We start from the raw sequence: 16,828 nt of genomic DNA on the forward strand, positions 1-16,828 counted from the left end.
TGGCTCAATCCAGAGGCGCCAGGGAGAGCTAGGGCAGCGTCCCATAAACCCTAGAAACTCTTTAGAGCCTGGCTTGCCTTCCCTCAACCCCCACCACCACCACCACCTCCACCACCACCACCTCAAAATTCATTCACTCATCCATTATTCAACAAATGGTTTCCAAAGTCTACCCAAACTGCATGCACAGTGTTCCTGGAAAGACACAATTGGGACCCTGCCCACAAGGGACTTGGAATCCAAAAGGAGAGAGTAACCACAGCACGTGAGGATTCAATCCTTCAACAAAAAAAGGAGTTCCTACTATGTGCCAGCGCCAGTGCAGGAGGGACTGGAGAAGCTTCCTAAAATCCAAATTCCTAAAGTCACCTACTAATATCATGGATATCTGGTCACCCTTCTATTTAAAGTCTTCTCTCTATAGAAGATAGAGTTAACTCAAAACCTGTGAAGGCAAGGTGTTCTGAAATGGGAGGAACGATCCTCCTCATCGCAGTCCCCAAAATGCCCCGCTGGTTCTTTTCTCCAGAGTTGGATGTTACTCACATCATCCCTTCATTATTTCCCATTTGTGACACCTTAAACAAGTCATTTTATCCATCTGAACCTTGATTCCCTCATGTTTAAATTGGGATAGTGAAAAACCCCCAAAATGGTGTGAAAACTAGAGGATCTATGTATATATGAAATGAACTATACTAGCAGATCTCGATAAACATTATTTGCGTCTGGATCTAGTCTCTGAACTGACCTTTTGAAGAGCAAGATGGCAAAGGGGTTTGTCTGACAAAGGGAAAAGGCTTAATTCAGTCCAGAGGATGTCAAACTTAAATTTTCAATTTAAAAAATTTTTCTTAAATTCCACCGAATCTGGTCCACAAAGGTTTCATGCCTGGCTCAGTCTAGGATGCAGGTGTTTGTGTATGCTGTTCCCTCTGCCTAACATGTCTCTGTACATGGGATCCATCTGGAAAACTCTGCATCTTCTGGCACGGGCTTATCTTTGTGTCACAAGCATCTATCACTGTTTCTGCCAGAGAGTCGATACATAATAAATATTGGTCCAACTATTTCAACACAACAAAGTGTATACCAATTTCTAGTTTCAAATCCCATATTAAAATGGTGAGAGGAGGAACAAAGGTGAGGTGTGGGAAACTATAAATAACAAAGTGTATTTGTTTTAGAGACTGTGGAAATTATTACAGCAGTTCTCTTTCTCACACTATTTTCCCAATGGTCATGGTTTTAAATAATAACATTAATGATCAATTCTCTAACTGTTGGTTGTAAAACAAATGTTAATGATCCTTCACTTGTACTTGGGAATGCATGCACCACCATAGCATGAGGATATCATTTGGAAGTAGAAGACAAGAAAGAAAGAGAGTTTGGAAATAATATGCTCAGTCAAATTGAATATATAATCAATAGTTTTACAAAAACACCAAAGGCTTGACTTATGCTGGCCAAATACTCCCTAGAAATGTGAGCACAGTTTGGAAAACTCTAGTCGAGACAACAGTTGTTTACAGGAGTGTTCACTGTGGATTGGCATGCTAAGGAAGTGTTTTATGGAATAATGGATTGAAATGGATCTTGAAGACTCATAGAAAAGGAGTGTTTTAACTTGAGGGAAGAGATAAGGGTAAGCCGTGCTGCCATGGGAGAATATGAGAAGATTGGAAAGTTGATTTGTGGATGTTGCCTCATGTGTCACCAGTGGAAAAATGGAAGACTTTTTACTTTATCAAAAGCATGTGGCCATCAAAAGTGTGCATTAGAAAACAAATTCTAGAAAAAAATAAGAGAAATGGACTACAGAGGGTGAGATTAAAGGCAAGGAGACCAATTGCAATGGTCCACGGTGGTGGCCCTAGAAATGAAGAAGAAAAACTGGATTGGCAAGATGTCCAGAGGAAGAGTCTGCTGGCCACCCACTTTCATTATAGTTACTCCACCCACTTCCATAAAGCGTTTGATCCAAATCAACAGGACTCAGTGACTAACAGGATGTCTGTGTGTATGCTGAGAACTGGGGGAAGGGGTGAGCAACTAAGGAAAGAAGGGATAGAGAAATGACTAAGGTTTTAAACGAAATGACGGAGCTACCCATCCATCATGACGCTGTTTTATTTTGCTTACCCTCAGACCATCACTGGCTTCCAGAAAAGCCAGGTGCTTCCTGAAGGATGAAGGGAAGGGTCTTCACCCTCTGTGGGAAGTTCTCCAGGTTCTTCTGATGACATAGGACCACTGTGGCTCATGGAGAATGGAAGGAAGGTTCCTATAAACGTTCCACAAACTAGAATAAATTCTTCATATACTCATAACCCAAGGGCAAGCAATAGAAACTCACCTCAAACTAATTTAAAACAAAGAGAGAATGTATTCACTCACAGAGATGAGGGAGGATGAAATTGCTCTCAGGGTTGGCTGTATTCAAGTTCTCAGAGGATATAAAGTGGCCTCTCTCACTCTCTGCCTTTTTCTGCATGCTGACATCTTTCCTGTTGAAGACCAGCTTCCTCCATGCATCTCACATCATCTGGCTTAGAGACCTCATGCAGTATTTCGAAATCCCAGAGAAGGGCTCTTTTTGGCTGATGTACCTCATGTCACTGGTTTTGAACCAATTACTGTAGTCAGTCCCTGATAGTATTCTATGATTATCTAACTTGTCATACTCCCACCTGTAGGACAGGAAGAGCACAGTGACTGGCAGCTTTACCAGAATTACATCATTGCAAGTAGAGATGAGCACAAGCCCAAAGGAATGGGTGAAGGGATACTGGTAAGATAAGCATCCACTCTGTGCTGGATCAAGCCTGGGCAGATAGGAAACTTAGAAGCAAGAGCAGAGGCTGCCTAGAACATAATCTTGCAATGGTGCTAGCTTAATAGCCAAGGAAAGGCTGTATTCTCTGCCCTGACGGTGGCATAAGAATGTGACAATAATTGCCGAAACCAGTTTGGCTCAACGGATAGAGCATCTGCTTGGGGACTGAAAGGTCCCGGGTTCGATTCCGGTCGGGGGCATGTACCTTGGTTGCGGGCATATCCCCAGTGGGGGGTGTGCAAGAGGCAGCTGATCGATGACTCTCTCTCATCGATGTTTCTAACTCTATCTCTCTCCCTTCCTCTCTGTACAAAATCAATAAAATGTATTTTTTTTAAAAAAGAATGTGACAATATTCTCCTTTTAGTATTACTTGAGACATGATCTTGACCTCCTGGATAATGTGGTGGTTGAATATATGGGCTCTTGAGTCAGATTGCCTGAGCCAATTCTTGCATTATCATTGCGATATGCTATGGGGTTCTTGGCTTCACCTATCTTTTCATTTCCTTTTTTTTTTCTTTTTTTCTTTTTGCTGCACCATAAACTTCATGACTTAAAACAAAAGTTATTTCTTATCTCACAGTTTCTGTGGGTTAGGGAATCAGGAGCAGCTTAACTGAGTGGTTCTGGATTACAGTCTTTCATGGGATTTCAGGCAAAATGTTGGCTAGGACTGCAGTTATTTGAAGAGTCAACGGAGATTAGAGGATCTACCTCCAAGACAGCACCCACACATGGCTGTTAGCAGGAGGCTGCAGCACCTAGCCATGTGAGCCTCTTTACAGGGTTACTTGAGTGTCCTCTTGCCATTCTCATCTCGTCCCTCTAAATAAAGCAAAACTGTCAAAGCTTCAGCTCTGTAATTAATCTGATGTCTTAGTCCATACGAAGAAGGCTATTTGATACAGAGGTGATCTGCAGCATGTCAGACTGAATGACTGGAGATGTCATCTGATCCACATCCCTCACTTTAAAAAAGAGAAAACTAAAACTCCGATTGGGGGAGCCAGGAGAGAGAGAGAGAGAGAGAGAGAGAGAGAGAGAGAGAGAGCAAGGAGGGGGTCACAACGCCTTGGGCCGTCTAAGCTTGGCAGCCTACCAGTGTCACTTCTACTATATTCTATTCTTTAGAACTGAGCCTCTAAGCCTACACCACACTCAAAGAGAAGTGAATTAGTTCCCACCTTTTAAAGGGAGGGCTGTCAAAGAAATTGTGGACATACTTTATTTTTTAACATATTTTTATTGATTTCAGAAGGGAAGGGAGAGGGAGAGAGAGAGAAACATCAATGATGAGAGAGGATCATTGATCAGCTGCTTCCTGCACGAACCCATAACCTGAGCATGTGCCCTAACCTGAATCAAACCATGACCTACTGGTTCATAGGTCGACACTCAGCCACTGAGTCATACCAGACAGGCGATTGTGGACATATTTTAAAACCACCACACTACATCTGTAAATTGAGATGATAGATAGCCCATAGCATCATTTATGAATTAGATAGGATAATTCATGCAAGGCAACAACTGCCACCAATAACAGCTGAATAATGGCATCAGATTTAATTACTGTAACAGCTACTATTACCAGTTTCAAACTTGATATGTGTCACTAATGACCTTGAATAGTTAAGATTAATATTAAAATGCATTAAATCAAATAAAACCTTCAAAATGAATATTGTTCTCAAGCCACATAGAAACTTTTATTACTAATTAACCTTGTTTTATAAAGGTAACAGAAGTAAAGTTGTACTTATTTCAGTGTCTATAAAATGCTAGATATTATTCTCATTGAAGAAAACAAAGAATGCCCTGTCTTCATGGAGCTTATAATACAGTGGAGGAGACAGAGATACAACAGGGAAATATATATATATATATATATATATATATATATATAGAGAGAGAGAGAGAGAGAGAGAGAGAGAGAGAGAGAGAGAGAGAGAATTATTTTAGGTATTGATAAGAACAAAAAATCAACTAAGTAAAAAGACACAGTACCTATGCCTGGGCCAGGGACTGATTTAGATAAGGTGTTTAGGCAAGATGTCACCAAGTTGGTGGCATTTGTGCTGAAACCTAAACAAAGTGATGGAGAGCACAAATTAAATCAGAAGGCAGAGAATGTTAGAGAAAATAGCAAGGGAAAAGCCCTGAGGCTGAAGGAGCCTGGTATGTTCAAGGTCCAGCAATTAAGCAGGTGGGGTTGAAGCTGAGCATGAGAGTGCATGGGAAATGGTAAATTGAAAGCTATGCCACGGCCAGGTATTTGTATGAACTTGTAGTGATATGAGAGGGCAAGGAATTGGGACTTTAGTGATGTGAGCAGTCATTGGAATAACACTGAACAAGGGAACATGATGATTGGGTCACTTGACTCCTCAGTAGAAAATGGAATGAAGACAGACAAGGGGAATATCGAACGCCATAACAGAATCCAGGTGTAAGACCCTAGTGTTGTGAACTAAGGAAGAAGATGTCAAGACAAAGAGGAGTGGTTAGGTTGGGTTATATGGGAGGGTATGTAGGATATGAGGAAACTAGAAGAATCCAAAAATTTTGGTCTGAATGTCTGGATGAATGGAGTTGCCATCTACTCAGGTGAGAAAATGGGGCTGAGGGGAGCAGCATATTTGGCAGGTGGTATTAGGTCTGGGTGAGGGCGAATCAATAATACAGTTTTAGGACACGCTAATTTTGAGATGTGTGTTAGACATTCAAGTAAAGAAGAGGGGGTATTCAACATGCAAATCAGGAACTCAAACTGGACATACTGGGAAGGACCAGCACATTAATAGTAAGGAGAGGGACCAGTTATGATCACCCATGGAGTGGGCACAGACTAAAAAAGAAGAGGATGGAGCCCTAAGGCAGCTGAGCACTTACAGGTTAGGAAGAGAGTGAGGAGACAGCAGAGGAGTCCGAGAAGAGGTGACTGAAATTGGAGGAAAATAAGAGAGTGTTGTGTCCCAAATCCAAGTGAGAGACAGAGGATTGAAAAATACCAGTGGAGGGTTGGGTAAGAAAAAGACTGATTGCCCACAGGGTTTGGCAAGGTGAGGATCTCTGACAGGACCAGTTTCAGTGGAGCAGCAAAGTTGGAAGCTAGACTGAGGGAGTTAAAGGGAATTTGGGCGGAGAGGAAGTGCAGATGGCGAGCGCAGGTGACTCATTCCAGGCCTTTAGCTATAAAGAGCAGAGAAATGGGTCAGTAGGTGGAGGGGGCGTTGGATGCAGGAAGGGTTTTTTAAATAGATGATATGACAGCATGGCTATAGAATTATAAGAATAACACAATAAAGAGGAGGAAATGGCTGTGGAGCACAGAGGAAGAAGAACTGCAGAAACAGTTTTCTCTCCCGAGGGGGAGGGGACAAAGAAGGCCAAAGTGAAGTTAGGAGCACAAAGTCCACCTAAACTGGGTTGAATGGTGTATCCTTAAAATCCATGTCCACGTGAAACCAGAATGTGACTTTATTTGCAGACGTGATTCGTTACAATGAGATCATGTAGTATTAAGGCTGGCCCTAAAACGGTAACTGATGTCCTCATAAGGAGAGAAAATAGAGGCAGACACACAAAGGGAGGATTTCATGTGATGATGGAAACAGAGATTGGAGCAATGTGTCTACAAGCCAAGGAATGACAAGGATTGTCAGTCACTACCAGGAACTAGGAAGAGAGAATCTTTCCCACTGCCATTGCAGTGACTGTGGCCCTGCCAACATCTTGATTTCAGACTTTTAGCCTCCAGAATTGTGAGAGAATACATTTTTGTTATTTTTAAGCCAACACGTTTATAGTGAACTATTATGGCACAGAAAACTAATACACCATCCACTGGAAGAACAAGGAAGGCCAAGTACTTCTGCAGATGAAGTTGTAGGCAGATTTGGAAATCTCTTCTATTATTTCTATATTCCCTGTCAAATAAGCCAAGAAATCATCAGGTGAAAGTGAGGAGAAAGGAAAGGTATCAAATAGGGGAATATGACTTGCCTAAAGCAATACTGGTTTAGCCTGTTGTCCCCCAAATCTATTAATAGCAGCCCCTTTCACTCCCAAGGATATCTAGATTTAGACATTAAATATATAGTTTTTTTTAGTTTATAGATATTTGATAACAGAATTAAAAATAAGAAAAGTCAACTCAGAGAAGAGTGGGTTGACTAGAAAAATAGAATGGCCTTGCTGGGAGGTACTGAAGGTCCACTGGAAATGTGTGGTCATAAGTTAATCAGACCAGTCAGACCAGAAAGCATGGTTGCGATTGATCCAATTATATCCGGTTGTTCAGAGAACAAGCTGAGCACTGGGTTTAGCCAAGGGCAGGATTTGCTATATGAGTTCAAATGGAAGAAGAGGGAAAAGAGAGTTAGGAATATATGTAAGGAAGTGATTATAATGATAGCATGATGGTTGCTCAATGTAAGCTAAAGAGAAGTGTGATGACATGGGGACTGGGGTAGAGGTAATACAAGCAAAATTGTTGATCAATGAATTGGAGCAAAGATTATTAGAGCAAAAAGGACTCTTGAAATGATGCAGTTAGTAAGGTGCCCCCACTCACTAGCAACTGCTTTGGGCTACGTGCTTTCCACATGTGATTATTTTTTGTGTCCTTCAACTCCTTTTTGCTTACTCTACTCACATTGCAAGGACCTGCCCTTATCCCAGCAGGAAAGGCAGGATCAGAGTTCATAACCTTGAAGATGTTAAGAATAGAGGGTAAATTTGAGGTGAAGACGGAGGGATGGACAAAAACCTAGATATTGGAGCTGGAGAGGGGCTGCTAAATAAGAACAGGAAAGCAAAAAGGAAGGACCTCCTGGAAACCCAACCAAAATATTCTTTAAATGACCTCAACTGAAGGAAAAGTAATGAAATGTGTTGAGATGTTTATGGGCTCCAATGATTTTTAATGGATTTAACCTGCCATTCCTTCTTGGCATTGTAGGCAGAACTCAATGATTGTATGCATGTTGTATCGTTTTATCTTTTCAACAAGGTAAGAACCATTGGCTTCATTTTACAGATGTAAGAAGAAAAGGCCATGGCACCTAGCATATGCTTTTGAAGTGGCAGGTAGAGCTTCTGTTATGTTAAGTTGGCCCAGATTCCCTCCTGGCTATGTGCTTGGCAAAAAATGATTTCTTGCAGAGACCACCAGGGGAGAAAGAAAACCCAAGTGTTCGGCCTTGAACTTTGACTAAGAATTGATCCCGTGACTTTGAAATCTCAGGGTAGAAGAAGGGTGGATTCTGGGAAGCAAACTATCTTTTTTTAGTGGTGTGTGAGTGAGCGTGTGTGTGTGTGTGTGTGTGTGTGTGTGCTATAATAAGAAGGAATTTAATTTTTTTTTTTTTTGCCCAACACTCCTTTGTCTAGAAAGATCAAATGCAATTTTTATTTCTACATAGAAAATCAGTGACATTATTGAGAAACCTATGTACCTATCAGTGTGGTTTCAAATGACTACACTGCCCTGTGCACCAGAGGTTCTCATTTTTCTTTTATCTCAAGACCCATTGACACTCATGATAAATAGTAACTACAAGGAGTTTGGTTTATGTGGGGTGTATCTATTGATAGTCGGTGTAGTTGAAAGAATTTTGAACATGGAATTTATGCATATAAAAATAGCACACAAACACACACTCCGTTAATTTCCAGAGGGATAATTGTAGTTATAACTCCAGTTATCTGGAGTCATGTAACTTCTAGAAAAGTCCTTGGCACATTGGTGAAAGGATGAGAGTGAAAAGGGCAAAAAACATCTCAGCATCATTATAAAAACTGTTTGGACTGTGTGGATCCCAGAAATGGTTTCGGGGGCCATGAGGTTGCCTGAACCACTCTGAAAATTGCAGCTCCACAGAATCATGAAAAGGCTGTCTCTGTTGTGCCTAAAAATTGCATCTTTGATGATTATATGAACATGTTTCTTTTCTAAGGAGACTTAGACTGCATTGTTCTTACATGTTGGGAGGTGAGGACTGTATTGTTCTTACATCTTGGGAAGTGAATGTGTGTTCTCATTCCTGCAGGTTCCCCCAAAGGAGTGGGGAATAGAGGTCCACAGTTCCCTGCACAGGACCTGAGCACATCCTTCTTCACCATAAGCTTCTGGAGAAACATCAAAGGAACACAGCTAAATGTATTGGTGAAACCCTACAGGGGCGATTCTCCTCCACCTCATCCTCCTATTCCTTCTCTTTCTTCTTTCATTTAACCTTTTTGAAAAATCCCAAACCTATGCAAAAGTAGAGAGAAAATGCAGTGAGTCTGCATGTGCCCATTATCCAGTTACAAAACTCAGCAGTCCAACGCCATTCTTATTTCATCTCTACCGCCTCATGTCATCACCCCACAAATGGGATTATTTTGGTGCAAGTCTCAAACATCACATCATTTCATCTGAAACATGTCAGTATAGATCTCTATAATATAAAGATGGAACTCTATAAGTACTGGTCTCTTAAATGTAATCACAATACCACCATCACACAAATGAATGTTAATTCCATGATGTCATCAAATACTCAATTGATGTCCAAATTTCCCCAGTTGTCTCATAAATACTTTTTGATGTTTGGTTTGCATAAGTCAGGATCCAAACATCCATAACTTCATTTGTTTGCAATATCCCTTAAATCTTTAGGTATCTCCCTCCTCCCACACTCTTCCTGTTGTGTTTTTCTTGCAATTTATTAGCTAGAGAAATTAGATCATTTGTCATCAATGTCATTTAGCATGTGCTTCTGTACCCAGTATTTTCTATGTGCTGGTAGCTAGATCTAGATTAGGATTTATTTGGGGGCAAAAATATTTCATAGTTGGTACTAAGTACACTTCCACCATAAGGCACATGTCTGCTTGTCTTTCTTTTTGTGATTTTAGTAGCAAATGATGATTTTTGCCTAGATATATTTCACTGGGATTGTAAAGTGGTGACTGTCATTCCTTCCTTATTTATCAGCTGGATACTTCTATGAAATCTTCCCTGTGCAACTCTTTGGTTGCCCTAAGATATATTTATACAAAAAAAAAAAAGCTGGCTAAATGTTTTTTTCTTTCCTTTTATTTATAAGTGTTTTAAATCATGAGTTGGTTCCCTAACATCTCCAAAAGATCATGAGGTATTTGTTTTAGTGTCATTATAAACTCATGAATGTTAATATATTTAATATGTTTCATCCCATTACCATTGTTCCTCTTCTTATGGCTTCAAATAGCTCCTGTTTTGGTCAGCAGAGCCTCTTTCAGTTGGTTCTTGAACTTTTGAATTCATCCTTGCTTTCTGTTATGAGAAGATGCTTGGACATCTTGACTGCTTCCTGTACCAGACCTACTATCCATCATTTCACCAAAGATCCCTGTGTTTGTTTTTTACTGAGAGATGGCATCAAGATACTATAAAGTAAACACTAGCTGGTGGCTGTAGGCTTTATTTATTTCTAGGCTGGACAAAGCTAGAAATGTTTCGTGGTGTTTTAGTTCTTAGAGTATCTCACAAGGAATGTCCAATCCCATTCCTTTACTTTAAAGTCGCTTGAAATGGGTTTTCTATGATTGGTTAAGTCACCAACTCACTACACATTTAGATTCATTTGTTTTCATTTTGAATTTGGTTTTTAGGGGTTGCATTTTTATTTTTATTTAGTTTTTTAATTGTGTAAATATTTACAAGTTTCCAAAGTTTAATCTACAGGTGAGGTATATATAGGTAAGTCTAGCTTCTATCATTTTCTTCTACTCTGTTCCCTCTCTCCCCTTGTAGGCAACCATTTTATTTCATGGTTTATGGTTGCATTTTTAATATAAACAAATACATACATACTCCCTTTTTTTTAGGTAAATATAAGTATATTATGCACACTTCTTTTGTCACTAAACATATCCTGAAAATAATTTAGCATTATTTAGAATTATTCTTCTTACATGCTCCATGATATAGCAGTATCATAGTCTATTCATCCTGTTGATGGACAACCGTTTGCAGTTACCAATAGTACTGCAATGATTAGCTTTATCTTTTTGAATTTACGCTAGCCTAAGGAGGATTTCAATTTTATGCTGAAAATTGGACTTCAGAAAATGTACTGATCATTACGATTTGCTAGAAGATAGGGTGTTCAAAAGTAAGCCCCACCTCTGTGGGTAAGGCACTAGCATTACTTTTATTTCTGAAAGGAGTGGCCGCTGAAACTGTCAATCATCATGGCAGGAAACCAATATGGAGATGACAGAGGCCATACTTACTTAGGGAGGGAATCTGAGTCTCCATGGAAGAGAAAGGCGGTAGATAAAGCCAGTGGAGAATAGAGGCGAATGAAGTGGACCTCCCCAGAATTTCCCAGACTAGGAAGTGGCCCTGTGGTCTAGGAGAACAATCCAGTAATTTGTTTTAACGTTCTCTATGCTCAATTTCTCTTACTTTATCTCAAGTTCTCTAGACAAGTTTTGTAAAACATGACAACAGCATCTCAGTTGTCCAATGGGGAAATTCGAAGACAAGCCTGTATATATGATTGGAATGCAGCGATAAGGCACAGAGTAGCTGTCCTTCCTTATGCCCTGCCCCCAAGGCTCAGAAAGAGGCAGCAGCAGCAGCTCCAGAGAAGGTGGTGGCTCACAGTTCCTGAGAATGGGTGGACACTAAGCCTGTAGAAATCCTGTGGCACAGAGAACGGTGCCATGGAACTAGGAGATGGTCCAAATTCAGTTCCTTATGAAGAAAGGCCACAGAAAAGAGGCATAGATGCACAGACACTCATTCTCCCGAGGTTTTTCCGTTTAAGTAGAAAAGAACTGTTGTGTGTTGGCAGAGGGATATTAATTATATAAAATTAAGTGATCAATAAGCAGGCTTCAAACAAGGAGTTCATTTTTCTAATTAACCATATATACAATGTAAAATATTTATGGTGTGTAAATAGACACATCAAAATGAAAATGATAGCAATGAAATCAGAACTAGTTATAAAGTCATGGGTAATTTTTCTAATTGTTTTTAAATTTTTTCCATATTGAAGTATGGGCTTATTGTGAAATTAAAATGTTATATTAAGATAATAAACAAAAATGGGCAAGGACATTCATAGGCAATAGGGAAATGAAAATATGAATGAGCAATGAACTTATAAAAAGAGTATTCAAACGTATTTATAATAAGAGAAATCCAATGCAAAATAAATAATAAATAAGTAATTTTTAAAATCCAATGTAAAATAATAGCAAGCTGTCATTTTAATTAATTGATGATTATTTATTTATGTATTTATTAATTTATTATTATTTCCTTTTTGTTAATCCTTACCAGAGGATATTTTTTTCCATTGAGTTTTCTAGAGAGAGTGGAAGGGAGGAGAGACAGAGAAAAACATCCATGTGAGACACATCAATTGGTTGCCTCTGGCACATGCCCCAACTGGGGCCAGGGATAGAGCCTGCAACAGAGGTATGTGCCCTTGACCAGGAATTGAACCTAAGACCCTTCAGTCCACAAGTCAATGCTCTAACCATTGAGCAAAAGTGGCTAGGGTGATGATTTTTAAAAATTATTCCAATACCTAGTATTCCTAAAGATGTAAAGAAAATAGTACATGTACAATCTTGGTCAGGAGCTACGTTAATGCTGTCTTTTGTGGAAAGAAATTTGACAGTTTATCATTTCCCTAGGGCCTCGTAATTTACTACCACAAAATATTCTGAATAAAAAATCAGATATGTACATAATGACTTCTGTTTAGGAGTATTTATTATAATTATTTATGATACTAAATATCATTAAAATGTAAATGTCCAAAAGGTTAATATTCAGCAGGTAATTAAAATCATGACCTTCAAGAATAGTTAATGACATAGGGAAGCTCATTATACATAGTTGAGTGGAAAAGTCAAATTATAAAATGGTATATCTAGTATAATTAGTTTTGTTCATAAAAGGCCACGACCAACAATGATAAGTCATGCTGATAGTATGAAAATTGTACTTTATACCTGTGGTCTCCCTCTCAAAACCCTATAACCCCAATGTAAGCAATAGAAAATAATCAGATAAATACCAACTGAGGGATAATCTACAAAATATCCAATCAGTGCTCATCAAAAACAAGGAAAGTCTGACAAATTGTCAAAGCCAAGAGGAGTCTAAGGTAGCATGATGATTAAATGTAAGGTGGTATCCCTGAGGGGATCCTGGAACAGAAAAAGGATATTGGGCAAAAATTAAGGTAATGTGAATAAAGTATGGCCTTTACTTAATAATAATGTATCAGTATTGGTAGCTAATTGTGATAAATGCATCACACTTTCGTAAAGTATTAATAAGAAAGAAAACTGAATGAAAAATATATGGAAATTCTCTATACTATCTTCCAATTTTTTTGTGAATGAAAAACTATTTTAAAATATAAACTTGTTTTTTAAAAAACAAGAGGCTGAAACAAAATATAATGAAAAACATTCTCAGACATTATCTCTACAGGATAGGTAGGAGATAACCTAAAGGCAAGGTGTGTTTTTTCCTAGAGAAAGTTATTGTATTGACTTCAAAAAAAGCATGGTAAGAAGAAGACAATTTTTTATCTTCATTGATAGAAGGGTAAAAATGGTACATTATTCTGAAGGTATAGATGTCAACTATAATTTTACTATTCTTTTTCAAAAAGTAAAAGTGATAACTGAATTTATCTGAGAAAAAGGCAGACCAAAACAACAAGAAGCCTGGGAACAGGAAGAATCTGGGGGAAAACCTGCCTCTGAAGATGAGCTACTCCAAAATTCAGAAGAAATTTTTCAAAACCTGGTTGGGCTTCTCCAAAAAGGACAAAAAATAATAGGTTACATAAATAATATAAAAGTGTCATAAGAAAAAATAGAGGCATGTTTCAATAGTTGAGCATCCATCTATGAACCAGGAAGTCATAGTTTGTTACCCCATCAGGGCACATGGCTGGGTTATAGACTCAGTCCCCAGTGTGGGGCATGCAGAAGGCAGTTGATCAACAATTCTCTCTCATCATTTATCTTTCTATCTCTCCTCCCTTGGTCTCTGTAATCAACTTAAAAATTGTTTTTTAAAAGATAGAGTTAAATAGGCAAAAGAGGTAAAAGGGAAGATGAGTGACAGAAAACTTAAAACGATGTAGCAGAATTAAATCAACATTAAAGAGAATAAATGACAGTATGTGTTATGAAAAGCTAATTTAAGAATACCTCCCAGAATTTAAAATAAAAGGACAATGATATTAAGTTAAAGAGGGAAAATATAATAATCATGGGAGATGGAGGATGGGGAACAAGGATGTGATTTTTAAAAAGTACAACTGAAGAAGAGAAAAAAATAAAACAAAATCTGAGAATATAGAAGAAAACAGAAATAAGCTAAAGTCTTGCCATTTTATAAAAATTTTTAAGTGTTAACAATTTTATACAAAGCAGTAGTTCATAGGTAAAGGCAATACAATAACATTCCCACATGAACAAGAACTCAGAAAATGTACTTTTGTTTTAAAAAAATTATCTTACTATTTTCTTCACTTAAAATAAAATCCTCAGAAATAGAACAATCATAAAGAAAGCAGCAATAAATACTAAAATTAGAAAGAATACTTAGACTAAATAATTGTTGTACATCTAATTTTAAAACTGAAAGTGAATGTAAAAGGAACAATGTACAAATATCTGGAACTAAAACCCTAACAATAACCACTACGAAAATTTACATGATATACCAGTATTAGCCCCTAAAACACAGACAAATATAAAAGCAAAGTCAATATAACCCACATAGCATAAGATAGAAAATAAAGGAGATAGCAAAAAAATTAATAAATAATAGAATTCATGAGTTAAGATGACAGGGTAATATTTATTATAATGAGAAAAGTAAACGGGATAAATGCCCATGATAAAGGCAAAGAATCTTAAATTAGGCCACACAATCTAATGTTATGCTAAAAGCTACATGTTTTTCACAAACATAAATATAGATAAAAGTGATATAACACACTTAACAAATAAAAAAATTTGAAAAGACATGATATAAATGTAAAATGAATATTAGATGAAAAAGAAATCTAGGCAAAAACACTAAATAAGACAAAAGGATATTTTATAGTAATAAGGAATGTAATTCAAAATGAAGACATGGTACAATATTCAGCAAACACATCAATTCCTATAGTTTCTCAGGAATAAAAATGCATGGGAAGCATTTAATGCTAGCTATTAAAATTCAAAATAAGATATATAACTTTTTATGTTTATTTTCTTTACAATATTCCATTTAAATATATAAAGTAAAAACAGTTGGAAAAACTGACCCAAACACTGTAATTTTATAAAACATTATATACCATTATTGTTTTTGGTACATAAATAAACTAAAAAATAAAGATATAAAGGATCTAAATCATAAACTTAGCACTTTAACTTTTTAAGTGGGGTAAAGAGAAAGTACATTTTCCCAGTAATTATGGAAAATTTACAAACATAGAACACATAAAATGGAACAGGTCAATACAATTGTATATTAGTACCTGACATTAACTGAGGATAATTGATTCTGAGAATAATCTATGTAAAGTAAACCTCCTTAAGCCAAAACCGGTTTGGCTCAATGGATAGAGCGTCGGCTTGGGGACTGAAGGAACCCGGGATCGATTCCGGTCAAGGGCATGTGCCTTGGTTGCGGGCATATCCCCAGTGGGGGGTGTGCAAGAGGCAGCTAATCGATGACTCTCTCTCTCATCGATGTTTCTAGCTCTCTATCTCTCTCCTTTCCTCTCTGTACAAAAACAATAAAATATATTTAAAAAATAAAAATAAAATAAAAAAAACAAAAAAATAAAGTAAACTTCCTTAAAAGGAAGTTCACAATTTTACAATGACCACTGAATAAAAGTTGAAGTGGAACTTTATCTTGAAAAATGAAACAAAATTATTAAGATATATTTACTTATTGCATAGTTAATATTGATAAAATTAAAGAACAAAAATGTTTATTCTGGCATATTTGCTCAGACAAAAGTTGGGATCTCATAATATAAGATACTTCATGTTTGAATAATAAAGTAATTTTCTGGGGGAAAAAATTTAAGCATTTCTCAGTTTCCTATTCAAATATTTCTCCTCAGAAGCAAACATGGTATTAAAGCTAAAGGTAGATTTTTTTCCTTTTCTTTCATTTGCAATATGCCAGATCCTCATTTGTCAAAGAAATTTGGGTGATTCCAGCAGTTTTCCAACATCACCTTCAACCTTTTTTAAAAATATATATATTTTATTGATTTTTTTACAGAGAGGAAGGGAAAAGGATAGAGAGTTAGAAACAGTGATGAGAGAAAAATATTGATCAGCTGCCTCCTAGACACCCCCTACTGGTTGTATGTGCCTGCAACCAAGGTACATGCCCTTGGCCAGAATTGAACCTGGGACCCTTGAGTCCACAGGCTGATGCTCTATCCACTAAGCCAAACCAGTTAGGGCCATCACCTTCAACCTTACGAAACCATACAGTCTCTTTTTTAAATCAAATACAATACTTTTGCTTTGTTTTATCAGGAAAACATCCAACAGTCAGCTGGAGGAACTGAACAAAGAGACCAGACGGGCAGGTAAAGAACCTGGTTTTATGCTCGGCCTGCAAGACTCAGTCATTGTGCATCAACCTATGAACCAGGAGATCACAGTTCGATTCTCAGGGCACGTGTCTGGGTTGCGGGCTTGATCCCATGTGAGGGGTATAGGAGGCAGCCGATCAATGTTCTCTCTCATCACTGATGTTTCTCTTTCTCTCCCTCTCCCTTCTTCTCTGAACTCAATAAAATTAAAAAAAAAAAAAAAAAAAAAAAGACCCTGGTTTTACCACCGAAGGGACCTTTCAGATGAGATTGATTTCATAGGTGGTTAATTCATCAGGGAACATTCACGTTATGAGAATTTTGCACCCCTATATAACTTCAAAACTGTGGA

The sequence above is a fragment of the Pipistrellus hanaki genome (assembly GCF_964339955.1).
Source record: "Pipistrellus hanaki genome assembly, chromosome: 15".
Lineage (NCBI taxonomy): Eukaryota > Metazoa > Chordata > Mammalia > Chiroptera > Vespertilionidae > Pipistrellus > Pipistrellus hanaki.